Raw genomic sequence first — 27,998 nt, 5'->3', positions numbered from 1 at the left:
GAAGTCTTTTACTCAGCAAGTATCACAGAGCTAGTTCTTATGAGAATGCTGATTTCAGATAAGTCCCGGTTCTCTGTGTTTCTGCTAATGAATTTTTGGCTTCTATCAAGTCTCACTTCTCAGGTAACTGCAGCAGTGGAACTGTAAAAAGTTGTAAACAGTTAATGTCATTGAAAAGTTATGTTTCTGGTAAGACTTCTCTTTATCAGTCCAGGCATTCTCAGCTTTATCATGGTTGACTGACAAAAATGATATATCTTAATAAGGAGGATGTAATTAGTTATTAAGAGCGTTGTCATTTTACTTTACATGCCTTTTTTTTTTTTTTTTTTTTTTGACAGGCAGAGTGGACAGTGAGAGAGAGAGAGACAGGGAGAAAGGTCTTTCTTTTACCGTTGGTTCACCCTCCAATGGCCGCTGTGGCTGGTGCGCTGTGGCCGGTGCGCTGTGGCCGGTGCACCACGCTGATCCGATGGCAGGAGCCAGTGCTTCTCCTGGTCTCCCATAGGGTGCAGGGCCCAAGCACTTGGGCCATCCTCCACTGCACTCCCTGGCCACAGCAGAGAGCTGGCCTGGAAGAGGGGCAACCGGGACAGAATCCGGCGCCCTGACCAGGACTAGAACCTGGGGTGCCAGCGCCGCAGGTGGAAGATTAGCCTATTGAGCCGCGGCACAGGGCTTTTACATGCCTCTTAAACATAAACTTCATCATCTATTTAAGCACCAGATTTTTTTCTCTTCATTTTATTTACCTTTTCTTATCTCTTCCCTCTCACTGGTCTTCACTCATGGTTTGTATACCTTTAGAATTCTCATTATCCACTCAAGTATTACCATACATCTTGACACTCTTTCTTCCTAATCTTTACCTGAGATTCATCCAATTCTTATCTATTTACAAAATTGGCTGTCCAGTAGACTACCAATAAGTAATTTTCCCCACTCACATTCTTAGTATCTCATTTCCTTGGAGTAGAGTAAGTGTCTTGCTTAATTTTCCTTGCTCCATCAAAAGTCTCATCTACATTAATGTAGAGGCCACCAGGAGACGTAATCTGCTACCACTTCTCCTCCATCTCTTTGATACATCTTCTTGTTAATTAAAAATTTGAGCTCTGTGTCACTATATTTTTATTTTATCATAATTCTTGATATGTTAAATAATAGAGATAATTCCATACATTTTATATCTATGTACATATGTTGAATAATTGCATGAGTGTGTAAATATATATATATATATATATATATATATATATAAAACATACGCTGGCATCCAATTTCAGTTTTCTTCTCTCATGGTCATTATAGCTAACTGCCATGCTACACCCATACTTAGGATTTTCAGCAACTCTCCCTCAGAATGCTACTGGGATTTCCAACTACCTAACTATAGTGCCTGCTTTAACAACCTTTCATTCCCATGCATTCCTCATAGGTATTCCAGGTACCATTTTACAACTGTCTATCACCATGCTTTTATAATCATTTCCCCTCAGTTGAATTCTCTTAGATCCCATTCACCAGCCATCCAACAAATATGTATAGATTGCTTGATGTGCCTCAGAAACTTCCCTGTAGAGAACAGACCAGGTTTTCCATGGCCTCATGAAGCACACATCTTATGATAATGGTGATCACCAGAATCTTTTATCTACTCTCCACTCATTCCTTTTTCTATGACTCTCATCTATCAAAACTTCAAGCCTAGTTTTATCTAGTTCTCTCCTGTTTTATCTAGTTCTCTATCAGCACCAGAACAACTGACTGGGAATAGAAAGAATGCACACATCAAATCCACCATTGCCAGTTTAAATATATAAACAAAAATAAAATTGTTATTGGTACTGAAATTATAATTACTTCTAGTTAAATTCATTATCTACTTTCTGAGACAAGATTTTAATTCTTTATTGTCTAGCTTCCAACAGAGACCACATTCCCTCTTTATATGCAGTCAGTGATTTCACCTTATTTCCAGAGGAAAACGCATGTATGGCAAGAAGAGGAAGAAGAGGGAAAGGAGAAGAAGGTGTAGAAGAAAGCTGTATGTGGTGACAAATTATTCCAATTTCTGTTAGTTATGGAAGGTTTTTATTTCACCTTCATTCCTAAAGGAAAGCTTTACAGGGTATAGTATTACAGGTTGGCAGTTTTGTTTTTTGTTTTTTTTTTGTTTGTTTGTTTGTTTGTTTTTGACTTGGACTATATATCTCCTCTTCCCCTTCTAGCCTGTGTTGTTTCTAATTAGAAGTTAGCTGCGAGTCTAATTGAAGATCCTCTGAAAGTAATCTGTCATTTCTCCCATGCACATTTCAGAATATTTTCTTTATGTTTTACTGTGGGAAGCTTGACTACAGTGTGTCATGGTGAAGATCTCTTCTGGTTATGTTCATTAAGAGTTCTACATGCTTTCTCTACTTAGCGTCCATTTATTTCTCCAAATTGGAGAAGTTTTCTGTAATCATTTCACCAAGTAGGCCCTCCAGTCCATTCTCTCTTTCCACACCTTCAGGAACTCCCAAGACTCTTTTTTTTTTTTTTAATTTTTTTTCTTTGATAGGCAAAGTTAGCTAGAGAGAGAGAGAGAGAGAGGTCTTCCTTTTTCCATTGGTTCATCCCCCAGTGGCCACTGTGGCCAGCACACTGGGCTGATCCGAAGCCAGGAGCCAGGTACTTCTCCTGATCTCCTCTCCCATGTGGATGCAGGGCCCAAGCACTTGGGCCATCCTCCACTGCACTCCCTGGCCACAGCAGAGAGCTGGACTGGAAGAGGAGCAACCAGGACAGAATCCAGCCCCCGACTAGGACTAGAACCCCGGGGTGCTGGTGCTGCAGGTGGAGGATTAACCTAGTGAGCCAAGGTGCCAGCCTCCCAAGACTCTTATGTTGGGTCCTTTTTAAATTTCCTTTCTCTCTCTCTCTCTCTCTCTCTCTGTCACTCTCTCTCTCCTCTCCCTCCCTCCCTCTCTTCCTTCTGAAATTCAGGCCCAAAATACACTAATTGAAGTGATGAGAAAGAAAAAACAAAGTTGGGAGTGGGAATTTAAATAAGTAAGCAGGAATTGAGTATGTACATATGAAAGCCATAGTATCTATATTAGTGGTAAAGAAGATATCCAAATTTAATTACAAAAATTCTAGCAGGGAAAGTAAGGAGACAAATAATACCAGCTTTGCAATTCATGATGACTAAGATAAAAACTACCCTGTGGCTTTAGGGAAGCATAACCATCACTTACCCAATGTCCAGAGCACATTGGACATAGGAATAATCATACAAGAGGTGTTGTAAAAGCTAACAAAAAACATAAAGCATCTTTAAAAATAAATTGATATTAGAAAGTGTCTTTAAATATCAGGTAAATATGTAGACAAATTAATAAACAAGATATTTTCTTTGTCTACCTCCTACATACTTAGTGTACTAGAAATTACTTAGAAAATTTATCAAGAGAGCAAATCTAAATTAATTATGAAACAAGTGACCTTAAAAGCTTAAAATTTCACACCTGAGACAGATGTCACAGTTCTGATAATTGGAGTGGTGGCAGGACAGGCTTTTAATTCTATTATAAAATTAAAATATTTTAAAAATGACAACTATCAGAAACAATAATGCTTTATTTTAGTTCTCCTAAGTATTGAGAAAGTAAGTGTGAAAATTTAGAGAGCCAATGTAATTGTTTGAACAGAGCAGCATTCACTATTTTTTTTTTAATAGCGAAATGAAATGCAAGAGCAGGTTGTCTAGCATTCAACCCCACCAGTTTCCAAGTACTGTTGTCCTCCTTCCATCCCTCTTTCTCTCCACACATCACTCAATTAACACATGTTTAATATTTAGTGTGTAATAAGTCTTTAGAACGTAAGCAATTAGAATAGCATGTGTGATGAGCAGAAAGCACAATTATGTTTTGTAAAAATGATTAGAAAATTGGAATTTTACAGCTTTTGTCAGTTGTTAAGAAATAGGGTTTTTCTCTTGTAACTATTTGTTGAACTCTTAGTGTAGGGTTAATATTATGAGCATAAAGTAAACTGAAAATAGATCACTGTAAAAGCTAAGAGACAGAATAAGACAGGAAGGAGGAGGATGGGTGGAGGTAGGAGCTGAAGGGAGGGTGGGGTGCTAAATATCACTGCGTCTCTAAATCTGTGCATGCACCTCCCCCCTTCTGTTCACTTCTGAACCTTCTTGAGAGCCTGGGAACCACTCAGACTGCCTGCAAGAGCCTCCATGGTAAGCTAAGCAGTCACAGACTCCAAGAGGCTGAGCTGCTGAAAACAAGCCCTAGGGTAGGACCAGCAACATATCTTCAACATTAATGATACTGCGATTCTTCTGGGATGTGTAGAATTTGGACTGTATGAAGCTCCCATTTTTTTCAAGATTTATTTATTTATTTGAAAGTCAGAATCATAGATATGTTCCATCCACTGATTCACTTCCTAATTGGCTACAATGACTGAGCCAGGGCCATCCCAAAGCCAGAGGCCAGGAGCTTCTTCTGGGTCTTGCACATGGGTGGCAGGGATTGAAGCACTGGGGCATTTTCTGCTTTTCCCAGGCCATTAGAAGGGGCCAGATGGGAAGTGCAGGAGCCAGATCTCAAACTGGTACCTATATGGGATAGTGACATTGCAGGTGGTAGCTATACCCATTATGCCACAACACCAGCCCCTTTCATGAGGTTTTTTGTTGTTGTTGTTTTTTGTTTGTTTGTTTGTTTGTTTGGACAGGCAGAGTAGACAGTGAGAGAGAGAGACAGAGAGAAAGTCTTCCTTTGCCGTTGGTGCACACCACGCTGATCCGAAGGCAGGAGCCAAGCACTTATCCTGGTCTCCCATGGGGTGCAGGGTCCAAGCACTTGGGCCATCCTCTACTGCACTCCCGGGCCATAACAGAGAGCTGGCCTGGAAGAGGGGCAACCGGGACAGAATTCGGCGCCCCGACCGGGACTAGAACCCTGGTGTGCTGGCGCCGCAGGTGGAGGATTAGCCTACTGAGCCGCGGCGCTGGCCTCCATGAGTTCTTATAGTTCAGAAGATAAATTCTCCTCAATTTTGGGATGATTGTTGTGCTTTTGAATATTTTCCTGGCATAATGAAACTCAATATTTGGGGAATTTTGCTTTAAATGTTGCTAATAACAGACATTTCTGTATCCACTTATTACTTTACCTCCATTTCTACACCTCACTCCCATTGCCTCCTCCATTGTGTTGCCTAATTTTCACCTTATATATAGTAAGGTCAAGTTGGAATGATCACAGACACTTATAATTTTTATGTCAGCTTGGCATACAATTCTTTAGCAGCATTTAAGTTAATTTTTTTCTGAAAGCATTTTTTCCTATAAAAACACATTCTGGAATAAAAAAAATACCTGAAATTTGTATATCTTAGATAAAATTTTAAAAAATAAATTATAAAAATTTCATAATGGAATTTTTTAAGGATTAAGTAAGACATTACAAATGATGAAAAATGCATGTTTTTTATAACTTTTTAAAAAGATTTATTTATTTATTTGAAAGGCAGAGTTACAGAGAGGCAGAGGCAGAGAGAGAGATCTTCCATCCACTGGTTCACTCCCCAAATGGCTGCAATGGCTGGCGCTGTGCTGATCCAAAGCCAGGAGCCAGGAACTTCTTTCAGGATCCCACGTAGAGGCCCAAAGACTTGGGCCATCTTCTATTGCTTTCCCAGGCCATAGGAGAGAGCTGGATTGGAAGTGGAGCAGCCAGGACTCAAACCTGTGCCAATATGGGATGCTGGCAGTGCAGGTGGTGGCCCCAACAAATGCATTTTTAAAGATAAATAATAGCTTACTAGAAGACTCAGATGGAAAAAAAAAAAACAGTATGTCAAAACTCAAGAGATTTGACAAAGCTGGGCACTGAACATATGTGTGGAGAACAAGAGACTCAATGTGATTGCAGAAGATGAAGCATCTTTTACATAACACTACCTTCAAATTTGTTAGTAATTGACACTAAAGTGTATAAAACAGGGTTCTGTGACATAGTTCTATTTGTGTTTTAAGTCATGATAGGATGGAGAAGAAATAGAAGCTTCAAGTAAACAGAAAGTGAATTCAAATAACAGAGAAACAGAAGAGGAATATGATGGAATGGAAAGAGCACAATATTTAAAGATCGACTATAAAACCCATCAGATAAATATCACAGCTATAGTTGATATGAACTTAAGAAACTAAAAATATTTTATATATTTCTCAACTATTCAATTATGTTCATAGATACTCCTAGAATTCTTGAATGTCTTACTTACAGTCTAGTCGCTGCTTTCAACATCCAAATGATCACAGAAGATCAGCTGTTAGAATGAGAATTTCTATTTCTGAGATTGATCAATTTGGATTATGGCCCTCTGTCCTATTTTGCTTGTCTTCACAGCACTATCCTAACTCTATTCTCCGATATGCTTGTTAAATTGCCTCTACTACTCTCTGATATTTGTTTCTTAACTTGCACATAGTTTGATACTTGTTATTTTCTTTTATTCTACATGTGAAGTTAGCGCATGTGCAAAGATGAAGTTTAGTTTTATTTGTTCTTTTTGTTTATGTGCTCATTTTAATGAAGGATGTAATGAAAAATCCACTTAGACATTTACTATTATTTATCAGATGTTGTTTGTGAAGTGATTTTTCTAACCACTCATGTAATTTTCTTGCACATAAAAAACTGTAGAAAGTATAAATCTACAGAAAAAGAAGAAACCATTCAAAAAATATATTTTCATTTTACTAATTTATCCAAACTTTTAAATTTTGAGGGATATATTTTTCTTGATGTCTCTTTGGATATAATTATTGTGATATGTAAACATTTCTCTGTAATGAGGCTATCATTTCTGAGAAACAAAGAGCTCCCTGTGTCTTGTTATTAATCTTGCATATTCTTTTGATATGATTTGACTTGAATGGATTGCAAAACATATGACAAATTGGGGCAAAATTCAATGTTAATATAATGATCTTTCTCTAAAAGTAATGAAAACAGGAGATACAAAGAGATGACTTATTCAGAACTATTGTGGATGGAATCCCATAATTAAATAAGAGACAACATGAATTATTTGTCCTGAATTTTGAAAACTCCTGCAGTTTTAAAAGTGATATTATTTAATTCAGATATATTAGCTAGTATGTGCACCAAAATATATGTATGCAGCTTGCTAAATGCTTCATAAACCATACATTTCATTAAATTCTAAGTTCAGAAACAGTTAATAATTGAAATAGGAAATCAAATACGAAATGGTTAATCATTACAGGACAAACAAGGATTATTAGCAGAATAAGAAAGATGAATAAAATCAAGAAAATATTTTAGATTTTACATTCTTGCTTAGAGAGGCTGAATGCCAATGTAAATAGGCTATAAATGGTTGTTACTTGCAGCATAAGAACAAAACCTGGTTGATATAAAAGTACTGGCATCATCAACATTTTTGGCATGTTCAGTGAAGGTAAAATCACTAATGGTTTCAAATTATGTTCAATCTCTTTTTACTTATAAGCAATGTGTCCTGAGCAACTGAAATATAAGCTCTTACTTATATATAAGAGTTCACAGATAGTTTAGATGAGTGAACAGTAGAACCTCTTTGTGATCAAATTCAGAGCTTTTTGACTAAATAATATACTTAGTCCCTGACTTCAATCTTTTCCTCTAATTATTCTTGGACATTCTTGTTTTGGAAACTCCTCAACCAAGCATATTTCTTCAAAAGCAGCAGTACCACTCTCAGATAAAGTTAGCTTATAATATAAACTTACTGTAATATTTATAAACTGATCTATGTGACATGATTACAGAGGCAGAAAGGAAATTTCAAATCCTTACAGCTACCTATCATTAATCTTTCAAGTTTTTGTGATGGCTTTCTCTTAAATGAACATCTAAATTGCTAAAACAGGACTTTAATTTCTTATCAGTAATTTTTTTAGGCAAATAAAAGACTAAGAATCGAATGTGGAAGAGATGAAAGCACTAGCCTCCTGATGGGTGGGAAGAGAAAAACAAGGAGATAATAGCGTGTCCCTTACTACCATCATGGTCAGGAAGTTCTCAAAACAAACCCAGCATTAAGTTAAAACAAAATACCAGGATAAAAAGTGAAATGTTCAGTTAGTAATCCAGTTTTTTAAGAACATCACATAGATCATAATGCATTCTCGAAAAACTGTACTTTATTTTATTTCTAGATATTCATCAGTGTGCAATCATAGAGATAAATCAATTTTTATCACAGATAACTGAAGTATGTTCATGTTATTAAGTCATATTTTAAAATACAGAAAAGAAAGTTAGAGAAAAATGATGTTATGTTTGTACATTATTAGTATTAAGTATTGAAGTCCCACATTGTCATTAAATTATAAGAAATCATTTAAAATTTGTCTAATATATTAAGCCAGAGATCAGGGACAAGCAGAAAAATTAATAGGATTTTGGAAGCTAGAAATCAATAAAATCCGGTCATTTGCAACAAAATGGATGAATCTGGAGAACATCATACTTAGTGAAATAAGCCAGTCCCAAAGGGACAAATACCACATGTTCTCCCTGATCTGTGACAACTAACAGAGCACCTAAAAGAAAACCTGTAGAGGTGAAATTGACACTATGAGAAGCAATGACTTGAACAGCCCTTGTCTTGACTGCTGAGGAACAGTTTATTGTTTTATTTTTTATCATTATTTTTCTATTTAATATCATTGGTTGAACTCTTTACTTAACATAGAATTAATCATGGGTATATAAATTCAATTTTAAAAAGTTCCCATTATAAAATAAGAGTGAGAATAAGAGAAGGGGGAGCTGTACAGTTCGGCATGCATTCCCATGGACTTAACCCTAAAGATAAAGCTAAAAACTTGCATGGGATTTCAAATCCCACTGAGTGTTACTAATACCATCTTACATGTTAAGTGATGATAGGAAGTGTGCATTGATTACATAGATAGGATTAAGTTTCAAAGGGATCACGTAAATAAGACCAAGTGTCTGGTAATAAAAATACATACAATTAAAAAGGAGCAAATGTGGGCTGACACTGTGCTGCAGTAGGTTAATCTCCTGCCTGTGGCACCAGCACCCCATATGGGCACCGGTTCTAGTCCTGGCTACTTCATTTCTGATCCAGCTCTCTGCTATGGCCTGGGAAATCAGTAGAAGATGGCCCGAGTCCTTGGGTCCCTGTACCTATGTGGGAGACTGGAAGAGCCTGGCTCCTGGCTTAGGATTGGTGCAGCTCCAGCCATTGCAGCCATTTGGGGAGTGAACCAGCGAATGGAAGACCTTTCTCTCTGTCTCTCCCTCTCAATGTCTGTAACACTACCTATCAAAAAATAATAAAAAAAATTAAAAAAATGATCAAATGTTCCAATTTGGGATTAGTCCACACAGTAGACTCATAGAATGACAAATGCCCTAAACAGCACTCTGACCTCAGAATCAGCCTTTAAGGCAATTGGAACTGGCTGAAAAATATATGAGAGCATTTCCAGCATGGAAAGCCAAGACACTGGCAAAAATGTTCTACACGAAGGTTCTCTGTAAGTGAGACCCCAGTGGAAAGAAGAGACCATCAAAGAAGGATGAAGGCAGGAGAGGACTTCCACTTTGACTATGGCCTTGTCTAAATAAGATTGGAGTTGCTGAACTCAAGAGGCTTCCATTGCCTTGGCAGCTCATGACAAGAGTCTTGGGTGATCACTGACATAATAAAAGTGTCAATTGTTAAATCAACAACAGGAGTCACTGTGCACTTACTCCCTATGTAGGACCTCTGTCCTTAATAAGTTGTACTATGAGAATTACCTGTAAAGCTTGTTTCCAAACTGTACTTTATACTTTGTGTATCTTTGTAGGTGCAAATTGTTGAAATCTTTACTTAGTATAGAGTTGGTGTTCTGTATATAAAGTTAATTAAAAATGAATCTTAATGAAGAACGGATGGGAGAGGGAGTAGGAAGTGGGATGGGAGCAGGGGTAGGATGGCAGGTATGGGGGGAAATTCCTAAAGCTGTACCTATGAAATTAGTATTCATTAAATAAAAGATTTCTTAAAATAAATAAATCAAATGAAGGAGAAAAAATTGAATAAAATATGAGAAGAGAAATTCTAAATAAGCAGTGGGAAACACAAAATCATTTTTATTACAAATTTATTTATTTATAAAGCAGAGTGTCCGAAAAAAGGAGACACACACACATACACACAGAGGAGAGGTTGAGAGGAAGTAGAGAGAGAGACAGAGAGACATAGAGCTGGGTCTTCTGTTCTCTGGTTCACTTCCCGAATAGTCCCAACGGACAAGTCTGTGCCAGGCCAAAGCCAGAGGCCAGAAATTCTATCCAGTCAGGAACCGAAGTCCTTGGGCCACCATGTGCTGCTTCCCAAGAGCTTTAGTAGGGAGTTGAGTAGGGAGCAGAGCAGCTTGGACTCAAACCGGCACTCCCATATGGTATGCTGGTGTAGCAAGTGACAGCTTAACCTTCTGTGCTACAGTCCCAGCTCCTTTTATTTAATTTTATTTTATTAATTTTCCAAAAGGTCAGAAAATTCTGGCACAAAATATTCATGGAAACTGGGGCAGAAGGTGCACTAATACATGAGAATTTCAGGTGGAAGATTTTTGTGTAAGTTTTAGAGCCCTAAATCACTTCCTGATTCAGGGATACTTCTCCCCCACATTAGCAGAGCAATTAAACATCATTTTTTGAATAGAGAACATTTGTTCTGGGGATCTAAGGTAATCATTAAAGCCGTGGGTTTGCTAATGAAAATAGGGTTGATTAAGTCACTTTATACACACTCAATGCTATCTCTTGGCTCTCTTCCAACCTCCCAACTCCCAGGCAGAACCTCACCCTGCAGATAAGAAATAAAACAACATCCTTGGAAAAAAATTGATAGTACCAGAAGAAATACCTAAAGATCTAAATATAACCAACACTCCCCACTACCCCCACTAATTGTTTATCCAGACATTCATATTCAACATATATATATAATATATATACACACATCTATATTATCTATTTATCTACATACACACACACACACTCATATCTTGTTTATCTTTTGCCAGTAAACACCAGGGGATATCCTCCATTTAAACACAAAAGTAAACTAAGAGAGAGTGAACCACAAAATACAGGCACAGGAGAATAGGAGAGCCAATACAGCAAAGTATGAGTTAACAAACAACAAACAAGGGAAGCCCAGGGTGGTGACCTAATGCAGCAGAAATCTAGTATAACCAATCCAGCTGGAGCAGAAATGTAAATTGAAAGGCTTCCATAGCCTTGGCAACTCATGACAAGAGCCTAGGGTGATTACTGACGCCATAAACAAGAGTGTCAATTTGTTAAGTAAACAACAGGAGTCACTGTGCACTTACTCCTCATGTAGGATCTCAGTCCTTAATGTGCTGTACATTGTAATTTAATGCTATAACTAGTACTCAAACAGTATTTTTCACTTTGTGTTTCTATGGGGGTGCAAACTGTTGAAATCTTTACTTAATATATGCTAAACTGATCTTCTGTATATAAAGGTAATTGAAAATGAATCTTGATGTGAATGGAAGGGGAGAGGGAGTGGGAAAGAGGAGGGTTGCGGGTGGGAGGGAAGTTATGGGGGGGGAAGCCATTGTACTCCATAAGCTGTACTTTGGAAATTTATATTCATTAAATAAAAGTTTAAAAAAAAAAGAAAAAAAAGAAAGTTGTAATTATCAACCTTTTGCAGTTAAGGTACTTAAAATTTCACAATATATTTTGAATAGAACTTTTCCAAACAATTAGAGAATAAATAAAGACAGAAAAAGGCAAGAGATCTGAAATCCAGGGAATCCAACCTTGAGGAAAGCTGCAGTGAGTCTTAAGGATGAAGCAAAGGATTGTGCATGAGGGCAACTGAGCCGCAGACAAGAGGGTAGAGGTCTCCAGATGGGACATATACAAGATGTGATTGATATGGTTTAAAGTTTTATGAGAGGATATTGGAAGGTTTTGGAAGAATTAGCAACACATACAAACAAGACTCATCAATTATAGTGAAACAAAATTTGATTACAAATAACATTTTAATGACTGTAGCAACACAGACCTTGATACAAAAATGCTTCCTGGTAAGTTTGGAAAGGGATATCAAGGAGATAATGTGCTTTCAAAATCCACAACCAGAAAAATAAAAAGAAAATTAACATTTTAAAATCCTTATTACTATTTTGATTTACTATTAATGCTACCACTAATTTTACTTTTCTATAATATTTTAATTATTTATTTATTACTTTCACTTTAAAACTCATTATGATTCTAGCAGTTTGTTGTTATGTTTTGATGTGACTCTGACTTAATGCACCATAATGGTTATAGAATACTACAGAGGTGTAAATGGGGTTGTGTTGTGGCACAGTGGGTAGGACTTTTGCCTAAGACGCTGGCGTCCCATGCAGGCACCAGTTTGTGTCTTGGCTTCTCCATTTCTGTTCCAGGTCCCTGCAAATGGAATGGGAAAAGAAGCAGAAGATGGCTCAAGTGTTGAGTCTCTACCACTCACGTGGGAAACCTGGATGAGGTTTCTAAAGCCTGGAGCAGCCATGGTTATTGTGGCCATCTTGGGACTGAATCAGCAGATGGAAGATCTCACTCTGTTTCGCTTTCTTTGACTCTGTCTTCCTAATATATAAATAAATATTTTTAAATAACTACAAAGATTGATGGCTCAGCCCTAAATGCATTAGTTAATTCAACAGAAATTTATTGAGTGCTTGGACCCATTCTAGATATTGAAGAGGAAAGAAAATAAGGATCTTGTTCTTATGGAGTTTCCATTCCAATGAAAGAGAAAACAAGTTGGATGTTGATCAGGGTAAACCTTTAAAATAGAGGATATTGAGTATCACATTTCAATTAAACTGAACTCACATGCTCAGTGAATTATCAGTAATCATCAAACTGATCAATTCTTTAAGTGTAGACAATGACACTGGATAATATCTCATAAGTTATTTCTTTATAATGCATCTATCTAAGTATAAAACTAACTCGTCAACTTTTTAAAAGTGTATTTATTTAGAAGCCAGAGTTACAGAGAGGGAAAGGATGAGAGGAAGAGAGAGAGAATCTTTCCTTTGTTGTTTCACTCCACAAGTGGCCAAAACAGCCAGGGTGGCCAGGCTGATGCCAGGAGCCAACTGGAAGAGGAGCAGCTGAGGCAGGAACTGGAGCATATACGGGATGCTAGCATCAGAGACAGTTGCTTTAACTACTACATTACAATGTCAGCACCTAAATATAGGAGTAAATTAAGATGGAATCAGGTTGGCTGATACATGCATCAGTTCAATAGTAAACTGAAGTAGATGGTTTATTCTGAGTGTTAGGCTAGGCATCTGTGTTAGCTTGTCAGAGCTCACTAAATGAAATACTACAGAATGGAGGACTTAAAGTGACATTAATTTATTTCTCATTGTTATGTAGGCTAAAACTGCACAGTGGAGGCTTTCATGGGGTTGGTTTCTTTTGAGGGCTGATCTGTTCCAAGCACCTATCCTTGGCTTTAAGATGTCATGGTGTGCATACTGTATTTGTGTGTGTGTGTGTGTGTTCACATTATCTTCCTCCTATGCATGTTTGAATTTTTTCTGTTAGGTTAAATTGTACTAAATATGAATAAAAACAAAATGAAATACAATTGAAAAATCTTACCTAGTAATATCCAGTCTTATCTAATAATTCAAGCAGGGCTAGAATGTCCTGTTGCACTGGATATAGTTCAGTATTCTGTGTATGTTAAGAGGTTATATCTTCACCTGATATTGTCCAGGTTATAAATCAATGTACTTTATCCTCATGAATTGCTTCATTGCTCAAATTTTCTAATGTTATTTCATACAACATGCTATAAACTAAAATGTTTTCTGGCCAGAACATTGATACATTGAAACATTTAGCTCTTAGTATTCTAGAATGCGATTGTATTTGTAGACTGGGTGTTTGAAACGTAGTTAAATTTTAATGAGAACATTAAGGAGAGGCCTTGACCTCCTTATGAGGTGAGGTCCTGACCCCAATATAGGGAGATACATCAGAGATGTGCATTCACAGAGATGAGGTCACCAGAGGACACAGCAAGAATCCCGCCATCCTCAGGCCAAGCAGAGATGCCTAACACACCTGATGGTGTGATGACCGTACTTTCAGCCTCTGGAACAGTGAGGAAATAAATTTCTTGTATTTAAGCCACATGCAGTAAGTTGTTATGGAAGTTGTCACAAAATAATGAAGAATGGATTATTTTTGTTTAAAAAAGATCATCTGGGTCTTGCTTTTTTTTTAAGTTGAAAATCACAGTTTGGACATGAAGAATATCTCTTATTTCAAGCAATGAAAATATACTTCCTCCCTCTCTTATTCCCACTCTTATATTTAACAGGGATCACTGTTGTGTGTTAATTACAGAACTCAACCAAAAGTATTAGAACAAAAAATATACTAAAAGGGATAAAGTATTACATTGTACATCAACAGGACAAGGGCTGATCAAGTCACTGTTTCTCATATGTCCATTTCACTTCAACAGGCTTCCCCTTTGGCGCTCAGTTAGTCGTCGCCGATCAGGGAGAACATATGATATTTGTCCCTTTGGGACTGGCTTAATTCACTCAGAATAATGTTTTCCAGATTCTTCTATTTTGTTGCAAATGACCGGGTTTCATTGTTTTTGACTGCTGTATAGTATTCTATAGAGTACATGTCCCATAATATCTTTATCCAGTGTACTGTTGATGGGCATTTGGGTTGGTTCCAGGTCTTGGCTATTGTGAATTGAGCTGCAATAAACATTAGGCTGCAGACAGCTTGTTTGTTTGCCAATTTCATTTCCTTTGGGTAAATTCCAAGGAGTGGGATGGCTGGGTTGAATGGTAGGGTTATCTTCAGGTTTCTGAGGAATCTCCAGACTGACTTCCATAGTGGCTTAACCAGTTTGCATTCCCACCAACAGTGGGTTAGTGTCCCTTTTTCCCCACATCCTCGCCAGCATCTGTTGTTGGTAGATTTCTGTATGTGAGCCATTCTCACTGGGGTGAGGTGAAACCTCATTGTGGTTTTGATTTGTATTTCCCTGATTGCTAGTGATCTTGAACATTTTTTCATGTGTCTATTGGCCATTTGGATTTCCTCTTTTGAAAAATGTCTATTGAGGTCCTTGGCCCATCTCTTAAGTGGGTTGTTTGTTTTGTTTTTGTGGAGTTTCTTGATTTCTTTGTAGATTCTGGTTATCAACCCTTTATCTGTTGCATAGTTTGCAAATATTTTTTCCAATTCTGTTGGTTGCCTCTTCACTTTCCTGACTGTTTCTTCTGCAGTACAGAAACTTCTCAATTTGATGCAATCCCAAATGCTAATTTTGGCTTTGACTGCATGTGTTTCCGGGGTCTTTTCTAGGAAGTCTTTGCCGGTACTTATATCTTGCAGGATTTATCCAATGTTCTCTAATAATTTGATGGTGTTGGGTCGTAGATTTAAGTCTTTAATCCATGTTGAGTGGATTTTTGTGTAAGGTGAAAGGGAAGAGTGGGAATAAGAGAGGGAGGAGATGTACAGTTTGGGACATGCTCAATCGGACTTGCCCCAAATGATGGAGTTAGAAGCGTGCCAGGGGATTCCAATACAATCCCATCAAGGTTGCATGTATCAATGCCATCTCACTAGTCCAAGTGATCAATTTCAGTTCACAATTGATCACATTGATAGGTCTAAGAGTCAAAGGGATCACACAAACAAGACTAGTTTCTGCTAATACTAACTGATAGAATCAAAACTTGAGAGAACGATCCAACATGGGAAGCGAGATAAGCGAGATACACAGCAGACTCATAGAATGGCAGATGTCCTAAGTAGTACTCTGGCCTCAGAATCAGCCCTTAATGCATTTGGATCTGGCTGAAGAGCCCATGAGAGTATTTTAGGCATGGAAAGCCAAGACACTCTGGCAAAAACAAAACAAAACAAAACAAAACAAAACAAAACAAAAAACAAAAAAACACCCCAAATTAAAGATCTCTACAAGTGAGATCCCAGTGGAAAGAAGGAGGTACCTTTCTCTGAAGGGAGGAGAGAACTTCCACTTTGACTATGACCCTGTCAGAATAAGATTGAAATTGGCGAACTCAAAAGGCTTCCATAGCCTAGGCAACTCATGACTAGAGCCTAGGGAGATTTCTGACGCCATAAACAAGTGTGTCAAATTGTTAAGTCAACAACAGGAGTCACGGTGTACTTACTCCTCATGTGGGAACTGTCCTTAATGTGTTGTCCAATGTGAAGTAATGCTATAACTAGTACTGAAACAGTATTTTACACTTTGTGTTTCTGTGTGGATGCAAACTGCTGAAATCTTTACTTAATATATGCTAAACTGATCTTCTGTATATAAAGATTATTGAAAATGAATCTTCTTGTGAATGGAATGGGAGAGGTAGCGGGAGATGGGAGGGGTGATAGTGGGAGGGAAGTTATGGGGGGGGGAAGCCATTTAATCCATAAACTGTACTTTGGAAATTTATATTTACTAAATAAAAGTAAAAAAAAAGAATATTAAAATTCCCCTACTACTCAAAAAAATATATTTGAGAGGGATTTAGGACATATACCAAATTTTTAGTTCTGCATGGCTTAATGAATATCATTTCAGCATTTCATACCATTTTCCTTTTTTATTTTATTTTTTCTCAATATTTCATTTTGCTCAATCTTCTGAAGTATTAAATAGATATTTAAATTCTTGGGACTTAAGTATTTTCATTTTGGTATGAAGTACTTGCTGCTTTGAGCTGAGCGTGATAGAGACAGGACAGATTGTCAGGGATGTTTCTCTCTAACATGACAGTGTGAGAGAGCCAGTTCATCAAGGCCACCCAGTAAAAATAAGTTGGGGCCCTGTTTTGCAAACTTTATTATTCTTGTGGATCATCTGGGTATCTCAGTTAAAATACAGGTTCTACTTTTGCAAGTCTGTAATAAATCTGAGATTTTGCATTTCTTGCATGTTTATGCCAATGTTGCATGTTTATAAACCATATATTGAGTGACAAGGGATTTAGCTGTTCCAGGAGTTGCATCCTGTTCTTCAGATCTCTCATACAACAATGAAACAGTTTCTGCTGGCCTAACTTCTAAAGCATGGGGGACAGAATTAATGCATACTTTCTAAATGAACATGATACAGCTAAGTAGAACAGTTCTTTAACACCACGTGATGGCATTGCCTTCCTCTTACCTGATAAAAAAAGTTGGTCTCTATTTCCAACAACAATATATGTTTGAGATGGTGTGATTGGCAAGGGCTTAACTGTTACCTGTATTTGAAAGAAACTTGTATTCAAATTATATTTCTTTTTTTTTTTCCATAGGAAGCTAAATATCAAGGGCTAGACTTTGGTCTAGAATAGATATGCTGGGAATCTGTGACCTCAAAACAGGAGCAAACTGACCAGGCTAGGGACAGAGTGATTTAAACTAAGCCAATTTAGAAAGAGAAATGAACTTTATTTCAATAAATTGGAGACTGCATTTTTACAACTGAGAATAGATGAGGGCTGACTCCTATTTGATGTCATGAGAGACCTTTGGGAGTAATTTAAGGCAGTTAAGCATTGCAATGAGATATCATCAAGTATTATATATTTGAGATCTGAAATAATTTTGAAAAATGAACATTCCTAGTATTTTACTTATCCTAGGTCTCAAAAATCTTTCTTAAGCATTTCTCCAAATCAGTTTGGACTAGCCAAGCTGATTTGAGTAAAAGAAAGGAGGCATAAGGAAGAGTTTCTTTCTTGTGTCTGTATGTATATGAAGAATCAGATGCACACATTTATTATTTTAAATTTATAATTTTGCTTACTTATTTCACTATTACATATATGTCATTTTTGGGACACTTTATCAACCACTGCGCTAGGCACTGGTAATATACATCTTATGAAGCACACAGTTGTAGTCCTCAAAAATTCTCAGTCCAGTGAGAGTGCCATATTCAGGGAGCTACATGCTAAAGATTGTTATCAGATAATTTTAGTCAAACTTGGGCATAATGGAAGGTTTCTTTGGGGATTTAACTATAAATATATTCATGAAATATTACTAAGAGGTAATCAAGGAAATCTTTGGAAGATTTGCTGATTGAGGGGTTATTCTATATTGTTAGAAATAACGACAATAAATATTCCAGCATTACAAAAGACACAGTGAGAGAATGACTACTGGGAGCTAGTTGTAACACATGAGTTTGGAGAAAAAAAGCAAACGCAAAGAGTGAAGGGTGGCATATACCATGATGACGCTCAACTATATAGGCTGTCATCCATGGGGAGAGTAGTAGAATGTTATAATTATATTTGCATATGAAAGAGAATTTTGATGCTAGTGTGGGAAGTGGATTGAGGGGACAAGACTGGAGGCATGGAGAGCACCTAGAACTTGCTATGGTTAGATACCTGCTGGTGGGTATAGGCATTTTAAACCGAGAAAATAAAAGTTAAGGTGGAGAGAACTCGGTGGACCACTGAAGTGATAGAACTGAAAAACTCGATGGGGATGATAGTGTCTTAGGAAGAAATGGAAACTGATAAGTGAAAACATATGGACTTAGATTTTCTGGATTCAGAATCAATATCTATGAAAATATTTGTCTTCTTAATAATTACTTGGGAACTATTACACCTGATGATGGAAATCTCAACTTTGAGCTGTTTAATTGAGAAATGTAGTCATTCCAAAGATTTTAGATAATAGCATTGCCAAATTAGCAGGATGAGTAAATATGTTTCCAGAATTGACCTAAATTGCGTTGTTGTGCAGTTGCTTTAACTCATTTTCCCAAATCAATTCAGCTATGGAATAGAAGATTAACATCCCAGGAACAATTCCCAAGAGATAGCATTTGCGAGAAATAAATGACGACAATTGTCTGCAACAATCAGGAGTTTTTAAGGAAATTTCACCTGGAAGCAAAAGCAACTAATTTGTACTTGCCTCAGTAGACTGAAGCATGGATACAAGCTTTTGTTTCATAGATTTCAGTGTATAGCTTGGGTAATCAGGCAGTAGATGCCATTGATTCCCTGGTTAAACTTTCTGAGTGATTATGTGTAGCCTCCTTCTGAGGTTGAAATGGCAATCAGTACTTTCCTTGCCATGAATTTCACACATAATCATCAAAGGATGTTCCTAGGTATAATTTTTGGTTGACTATTTCATGCTCTTAACTTCCTTAGCACTCTGCTTCAACACATCACTTTTTAATGTTCCTTAAAGCTATTTTCAAATTATGCATTTCCACAACCCTGGGCCTCTTCTGGAGATTTCTCTTTTTTTCTTGCATTGTATCAACATCCCACAATACTCTCTTTTAAGCACATTCCCTCTGGCCTTCCACAACAAGGTGTAGATGAGCTTTTTATAGGTTCTATATGATTGTTTTCTCTTTGGTTATACATATGTAGTCCTATCTTGACATGAGTTACTTGAGGAAGAATCTATATTTTATTCGTTGTAGTTTCCTCAGCTCCTAGTCATTGTGCTATGGATCTGGCATATAACTGATGTTCGTCAAATGTTTATAAATGAACTAATGTGAGATTGTTACCTAGAATTCTTAATAGAAAACTAATATTAAATATTGTAAGGTTTAATCTACAAAATTTGCTCTCAATCAACTTAAAGCAATTTAAAAATAATATGGAAAACATGGAGTGATTTCTTTAAAGGGAGAGTTAATGTTTAACTTTTAAAGAAGAATGCAATAAAGTGGCTATATTGGAATGTAATTCTTCTACCTAAAGCCACGCAGCTAAGGTTACAACTTTATAGTCTTGTAATTGAGAGGCAGGTTGAATTACTAGCTCATTTAGTATGGCAATTTTCAATTTAAGAAAGTTGGCTTTAGTCAGTCAACCATTAATCCTTTTGATGGGAACTTTTGGACACAGATGCTGTTTTCTCCAAAGAAGGGCAAAAAACAAGGCCTTATCTCTTCTGTGCTGATAATGATTATTCTTGTTTAGTTCAGAATGGTTGCAGAGTAATTGGATGTGTTTGCTAATTTAATTTAAGTAAACCACTTATCTGTTTCATTATTACCATAATAGAGTTTCCTCAAGGCTCTGTAGAAATTGAACTAAATGGGGAGAAAAAGGTGTTTTCAGGAGATGGCATCTGAGGCAATGAGCTGCAAGGAAGCAGAAAATTACACATGCTTATTAAACTACCTTCTGCTAACACATCAGTAGGTAAAATGCTTTGTGGTGGCACCTGCTTATTAAAAGGGGCATCATGGAAAAGATAACATAGCATCTATAGAAACTAAAAGAAAAGGAAAGTTATGGAGTAGTTCCAACAACTCTGAGATTGGAAGGATAGATGGTTGAGAAAGACTTGATGAAAAGAGTATTATTTTCTATCTTTTAAATTTTTTTATTTTCATTTTAATTTCTTTTGACAGATTCAGTATACTTTGTAGATACAAGTCTTGGGACATAGTGATATTCCCCTTCTCCTTCCCACTCTCCTTTCTTCTGCCTTTGTTTCTACTTTTTTCAGTTTTTGAGATAACATTTTAGATTTACATTACAGTAAAAAGGCTTAATACCAGATATGAAGTTTAACAACAAAAAGCAAAATACCCTAATTTAGTAGGAATATAGAAAATGGCTATAAATAATAATTGAACATGTTAATGATCATTTCAGTTATTTTGATCAATTAGTCATTCATAATTTCTTTCAGTGAAACACAACCAATGACGATGCGACATTTAAATACTTCCTGTTTGGTTATAAGATAATAATTAAGTTAATGTAGACTTGAAGCCATTTCTTCTCAACAGTCTATGCACAGGAATAATGATATTCAGATTGCAACACAAAAATTGTACATTTCATTTTCATATTAAATTTGTATTTTGTGGACTGGCTTATTTCACTAACTACGATAGTTTCCAGTTGCATCCATATTGTTGTGGAAGACAGGATTTCATTCTTTTTTATGGTTGAGTAATAGTACATGGTGTATATGTACATTTTCTTAACACAGTCATCAGCTGATGGGCATCTGAGTTGATTCCATATCCTAGCTACTGTGAAATGAATTGCAGTCAACATGAGGGTACAAATAATTCTTTTATATGCTGACCTCATATTATTTGGGTATATTGCCAGGAGTGGGATAGATGTGACACTGATTCCTACAAGCTATTCTGAAAGCTAAGTTTTAGGTAGGGAAGCATTATAAAAGACACTGGATTGCATATTATTTTGTACAATAATCTATAATGCCTAGTGAGTATATGTTTTAGTTGTACCCTCTCTACATTTCTTTGTTTTTCACGGCTGAAGTATCTAACTTATTCCAAAGGTTCATCTCTCCTGAGTACTTTAATGGAAAGTATTACTAGATTCATGACAACATTATTTGTGGCAAGGGGACTTCAGAAGGAAACTGCACAGACTTAATCTAGGTGATTTTTGAGACTTGGAAAAGCTGTCTTCCTCAAAGTAATTATTTCTCCACTTGATTTTTGACAAAGTAGTGAGTCACACACAGATTTTATAATTTAATTTTTCTCACTATTTAATTAAGCATAAATATTAATAATAAACCATTTTATGTAAAGAAATTGTTTTCCAAGCAGATTATCAACATCTCCTGAAATCAAAACACAAATAAGATTCATAACTAGGATTAAAATTTAAGACTGACTGTCTTAAAAGTCAAGTGATGTTTTTTATTATAACTTTTATAGTAACAATGGTATATATTTCTAAGTGGGGAAAATTCAATCATGGGTAATATTCTCTCTCATAACTTCAAATGCAAATATATATCACAATAGAGTGAAAGAAAAGGGTGAGGATATATTTTGCAATTATGTCTAGGTATGAATGGATGATACACCAGGTTATTAGACCAGGTGTTGGCAAAGGACACAAAACCACGATTACACTGACCCAGTGAGATTAGTGAATAGGTGAAATAAGTGCAAGAAAGCTACTTGGAAAGACATTCACTGTTTTTTTTTTCCAAAAAGTAATAAAAATTAGGATGGAAACACACTTACTTCAGATATAGATCAAGATGCAATAATGCTGGAATGTAAATATGAGAACCTGTGCATTTTTATACTTAGGAAATAAATTGGGGATACATTTACTATGTACATGTGTTCTATAGCATCTGGAAGAGTGATCCCATAAAAAAGGACATTCTTATGTGTCACTGCAGAAGATCAGTGAAACTGGAATAAGTAAAATAAGCTGTAATGGTAACTGGAGGGGTGCTGCTAAGAACATTCTCATTTGCTGTCTTATTGGCTGAGTAAGAACCAGCATTCTTTGTTTTCCCTGAAGCTCAGGCTAGTGTTTCACAACAGGCTAATATTTCGCTAATGTTTTCCTCACTAAAAATACTTCAGAAGAAGTTACGTATTGAGAACTATAGCCTCCCTCAGACTGCAGTGTTGACCTATGGTCATGTTTGCATTCTGATTCAACACATACTTCTGAATACTTGATCAAACCAATTTCCCTTAGGCACCATCTGTTTAACAAACAACCATAAAAGTGTCTTATTTCTTAATTTATTATATCTCTCGGCTTAAAATTGCAGTGAATGTACTTAAAAAATTTGCAAATTAGAAAAATGTTATATTCAAATCCATTTTTATTCTCTATTATACAATATATCATAACAAAAGCCATTATAGATTTCTTAAGCATTCTAATTGCTATGAACTCTTGATAATTAGGCTATTTCTATTAAGTAAACATGTTATAACGATTAGTGAATGTATAGCAGGGTACTGATAGTTATCTCCTGATCACTTTATATCTAAATTTCTAATTTTTTTTTCCTGTGCAAAACATATTAATATATTTCTTTTAATTACTTCTGGACTCATGCTTACTGAACACTAAAACTTTGTAGTGTGAATGAAAATCTTCTTTCAACTTCTCATTTTCCCATTTTTTTTAAAGATTGTTATTTATTTATTTATTTGACAAGTAGAGTTACATACAGTGAGAGGGAGAGACAGAGAAAGTCTTCCTTCTGTTGGTTCACCCTCCAATGGCCGCTATGGCTGGAGCTATGCCGATCCAAAACCAGGAGCCACGTGCTTTCTCTTGGTCTCCCACGTGGGTGCAGGCACCCAAGCACTTGGGCCATCCTCCACTGCCCTTCCGGGCCACAGCAGAGAGCTGGCCTGGAAGAGGAGCAACCCAGACTAGAACCCGCTGCCCATTTGGGATTCCGGCACTGCAGGCAGAGGATTAGCCAAGTGAGCCCACCTATTATGTTTTAATGATTTACAAAGTGTAAGCCTAAAAAGCAGGGTTCTTTGGCCACCTTCTTTACACTTAGGTATTGGTATACCCCATCCTAGCCCTATTTTGATTTCGTGATTCTGTCCGCTCATGCAGCTTTTTCATGAGATGGCTTTATAGGAGTACAACAAAATACACTTAATTCTGAAGATGACGATGCTCTTAGCTACTCTTTGTTTAAAAAAGGAGCACACATACCCCACATTAACACTCTGATCTCTCTCACACACATAAAGGATTTGGGGATTTCTAGTCATGATTATGATAAAAAATAACGGGTATAATGTTGCCCTCTCATCATAAACATCCAGAAACAGATTTTTTTTTTGAAACTGACTTAATTATCTTTAGGACATTGAAACTGTGAGAGAAAGGAAATAAAAGATATAGGAACAATGACCCTCAAATCCTTAGACTTGGAGGGACTTTTCAATAATGTTATACAGAGGGAGAATTCAAACAGACCATGTAGTCTTACTGCATTGAGAAGAGACGTTTCAAGAAGACTGAGACAGCAGGAATTTGCACAGCAGAGTATCAGGGAGGAGGGGATTCCAAAGAGAATTTCAGAATTATGCATAGAATCATTTGCTAATACTCATGATAATCCATGATCAAGGCAAATAATGACTGGGGCATTATAATTTAAATAATTCCGTAAATTCTCACAGTTCATTGAGCAGCCAGACTGGAGATCCTTCCTGGAACGTGCAAGTCACTAAGTGGACACTAAAGAAAATAAAGGATTATGAAGAGGAAGAATAATACTTACAAAAAATGTTAATCTGTATATATATATATATATATATACATATATATATTAATTGGTTGCCAGGAAGTAAAGATGAACAGTGTTTAAAGGAAGGCAATAAAGCCATCATGCCACAATGGAAAAAATATTCAGCATTAATCAATTTTACTAGGCATATAAAGAAACATAAAAGTGTGTTTCTTTCTACCTCATAGTGCCCTGTGAATTCCCCCACTGGTCCCTGTGTGACTTGGCATAATTTTAGAACTATGATCAAGAACATTATGCCGAGTGAAAGAACAAAGTAACTCAAAGGATTATTGAAGATATAATTCATGGATATGAACTTAGATAAAAGAGAAAACTGAACTAGAGTGGCAGAAAGAAATTTGTTAATTCCAAATGTATTCAGAATGATAACAAGTATAAAACTTTATCTGTAATAATGCTTCTTTCAATGTCACAGTTAGCTCATAGCATGTATTTCCAACCAAATGTGAGCCCAGTTGCATCAGAACCAGTAGGAGGAAGAGGATTGTAAAAGTAATTTGATTTGTTGAGAAAAGGCTTGGACATAATGGTATTATGAATGAGTTTTTTTTAATATAGGTTAGAGTACTGAGGTATGGATTTGATATCTTAACATCAGATAATATGAAGGCCTCAGAATATTTAACCTTAAGATTGATAGAGAATCAAACATAGACTTTGTCCTTCCACAATTTTGCTTAGGACGCTGCCTTGATTGTATAATCCAGTTAGGGACAAAATGTTGATCAGACATGCATAAAAATATAATGTCTTCATAGTGTTTGTAAAAGTAAGATATGATCTTTTAGCAAAACATTTAATGTATACTTGTAGTAACCTTTAAATGTAAAGGAATAAGACATATTTTTCAAAAGTCATTTGGACAAATAAAATATTTGGGTGACTGACTGTATTTTTAAAGGAGGGAAGCCAACACTGGACAGAGAATTCATGCTAAAGACTAGGATTAAGAGATACATCCTACTGCTGGGAATATACCCAAAGGAAATGAAATCAGCATGTGTACACTGCCATGTTTATAGAACTCGATTCTCAATACTTAAGATATGGAATCAATCTAGATGTCCATTAGCTGAAGACTAAATAAATATGCCACAGGGCTGGCCCTGTGGCATAGTGGTTAAGGTTGCCGCCTGCAGTGCCGGCATCCCATAGGACACCGGTTTGATTCCCGGCTGCTCCACTTCTGATCTAGCTCTCTGTTATGGCCTGAAAAAGCAGTAGAAGATGGTACAAGTCCTTGGGCCTCTGCACCCACGTGGAAGACCTGGAAGAAGCTCCAGGCTCCTAGCTTTGGAATGGCACAGTTCTAGCAGTTGAGACCATTTGGGAGTAAATCAGAGGATGGAAGATCTCTCTCTTGCTCGCTCTTTCTCTTTCTTTCTCCTCTCTCTCTCTCTCTCTGCCTCTGAGTTTCTATAACTTTGCCTTTCAAACAAATAAATCAATCTTAAAAAAAAGAGATTATAGAATATTATTCAAACATAAAAAGAATCAATTCCTGACATTTGCAACAAAATGCAACTGGAGATCATTATGCTAAGATAAATCAGCCAGGCCCCAAAAGAAAAGTATCACATTTTCTCTTATTTGTAATAGTTTATATGTAGAGTATAAAAATTATTTGGATGTCATATCATTTGATATAATGTAACAAGGATTGCTTCACTGAATCATACCAAGTAAATGACAATATATTCTTATTTCACATGTTAAAAATAAATGGAGGGAAGAATAGTGAGGACTCTAGTACTAGTATTAGTAATGCTTTGTTTGTAAATTGTGTGCCAGTTATGAGCATGCTCAGATGACCAAAAAATATAGACCTACATGCATAGACTTACATGTAAGATGTAATGAATACTGTATTTTAATAAAATTTTTTAAAATAAAATGGTACAATACATTGGTATGGATAAAGGAAAGTTCTTCTTGGATAAGTAACATTACCAAATGAAGGTAACTAGGAAGAAAATTTTAAAAAGAAAAAGAGAACCCCATCAGCAATGAAAATATAGGAGAGACATCTGGAGTTTGAACCGGGATATAGAAAGAGGGTTTTTTAAAGAAGTTAAAATCCATTTATCAATTTTCTAGCATTTTTATCTGCATATAGACTCATATGCTGAATTTCAAAGATTAGATAAAGGTTCACACTTATTTAGGAAGAATATTCATGAGAAATTACTATTTTCGTTCTTGGAAGATGTAATAATTAGCACTCAGATATGAATTCATCTACCTTATTGACATTATTCTTTATTTTTAGGCTAAAAATGAATAAATATAAAGGTCAAAATTGAAAATAGTCTTGAACTTCTATATTTTTTCTATATATTTGGATGACTGTACTTATCTATCTCTTTTGAAAAGTAGATTTTCTGGACTATTAACCCTAAAATTTTTTGCAACCTATCATAAAAGTAGCACACAATTAAGGAGTACATATTCTCAATTTCTGTAACATAAACCTATTTATATTCCTTATCTGAATATCTTTTTGTGCCTGTCTTATTTTATTTTTAATAATGAATGCAAGCTCCTTCTATTTTGTTGCAAATGACAAACACCCCACTCCAGTTAGCTGGGATATTATCAAGTCAAAGAAAAAACAGAAAATATTTCACATTAAATAAAAATGAAAATATACTTACCAAATTTTATGGGAAAAATCTAACAGTGCTTATTTGGAGATTTATAACATTAAACTCATATTACAAAAGAAAGATCTTGATCCAAGTAATAAACAAAATAGAAAACAAGCAAATTAAATACATCAAGTAGAGGAATGAAATTAGAACAGGTACTGTGGTCTGAATGTTTGTGTCTTCCCGAAATTCATGTATTGAAGTTAATCACCTCAGGGAGATGATTATACCACGTGGACTTTTCCCTCATGAGCAGTGGACACTCTTGTAAAAGAGACTTTAGATAGCTGCTTCCCCTTTTGTCATGTAAGGACACACGGAAGGCATCATCCATGAGAAGAAAGTCACCACTAGACACTGAGTCTGATGACACCTTAATACTGAATTTCTCAGCCTCCAGAACTATGAGCAATATATTTTATTATTTATAAACAACTTTGAGATGATTTGTTATAGAAATTTGAATGGATCAAGTCAAGATGAAAGCAGAAATCAAGAAAAACAAAAGATAAAATCAGTGAAATCAAAAGCTGGTTTTTAAAAGACCATTTAAAAATAATAAACCTTTATCCATTATAGTATTTTTTTTGTTCTAGTACCATTGGTTGAACTCTGTAATTAAAACACAATTATTCTTAGGTGTTTAAATTTTAACTGAAAAGTGATCCCTGTTAGGAATTTGGAAAACATTATGCTGAGTGAAATAACCCAATCCCAAAGGGACAAATACCACTTGTTCTCCCTGATAGGTGACAACTAACTGAGCACCAAAAAGGAAACCTGTTAAAGTGAAATGAACACTAGGAGAAATGGTAACTTGATCAGCCCTCACCCAGACTGTTGATGAGCAACTTAATATGTTATCCCTCTTAGTATTTTTTTTTCTATTTAATACTTTTGGTTGAATACTGTAATCAATACACAATTCTTCTTAAGTGCTGAAACTTAACTGAAAAGTGATCGCTGTTAAATATAAGAGTGGGAATAAGAGAGGGAAGAGATGTGCAATTTGGGACATGCTCAAGCTGACTTACCTCAAACAGTAGAGTTAGAAACATACCAGGGGATTCCAATTCAATCCCATCAAGGTGGCATGTACCAATGCCATCTC

The sequence above is a fragment of the Oryctolagus cuniculus genome, chromosome 5, assembly GCF_964237555.1.
Source record: "Oryctolagus cuniculus chromosome 5, mOryCun1.1, whole genome shotgun sequence".
Classification (NCBI taxonomy): Eukaryota; Metazoa; Chordata; class Mammalia; order Lagomorpha; family Leporidae; genus Oryctolagus; species Oryctolagus cuniculus.
Note: the sequence above shows the minus strand (reverse complement) of the source record.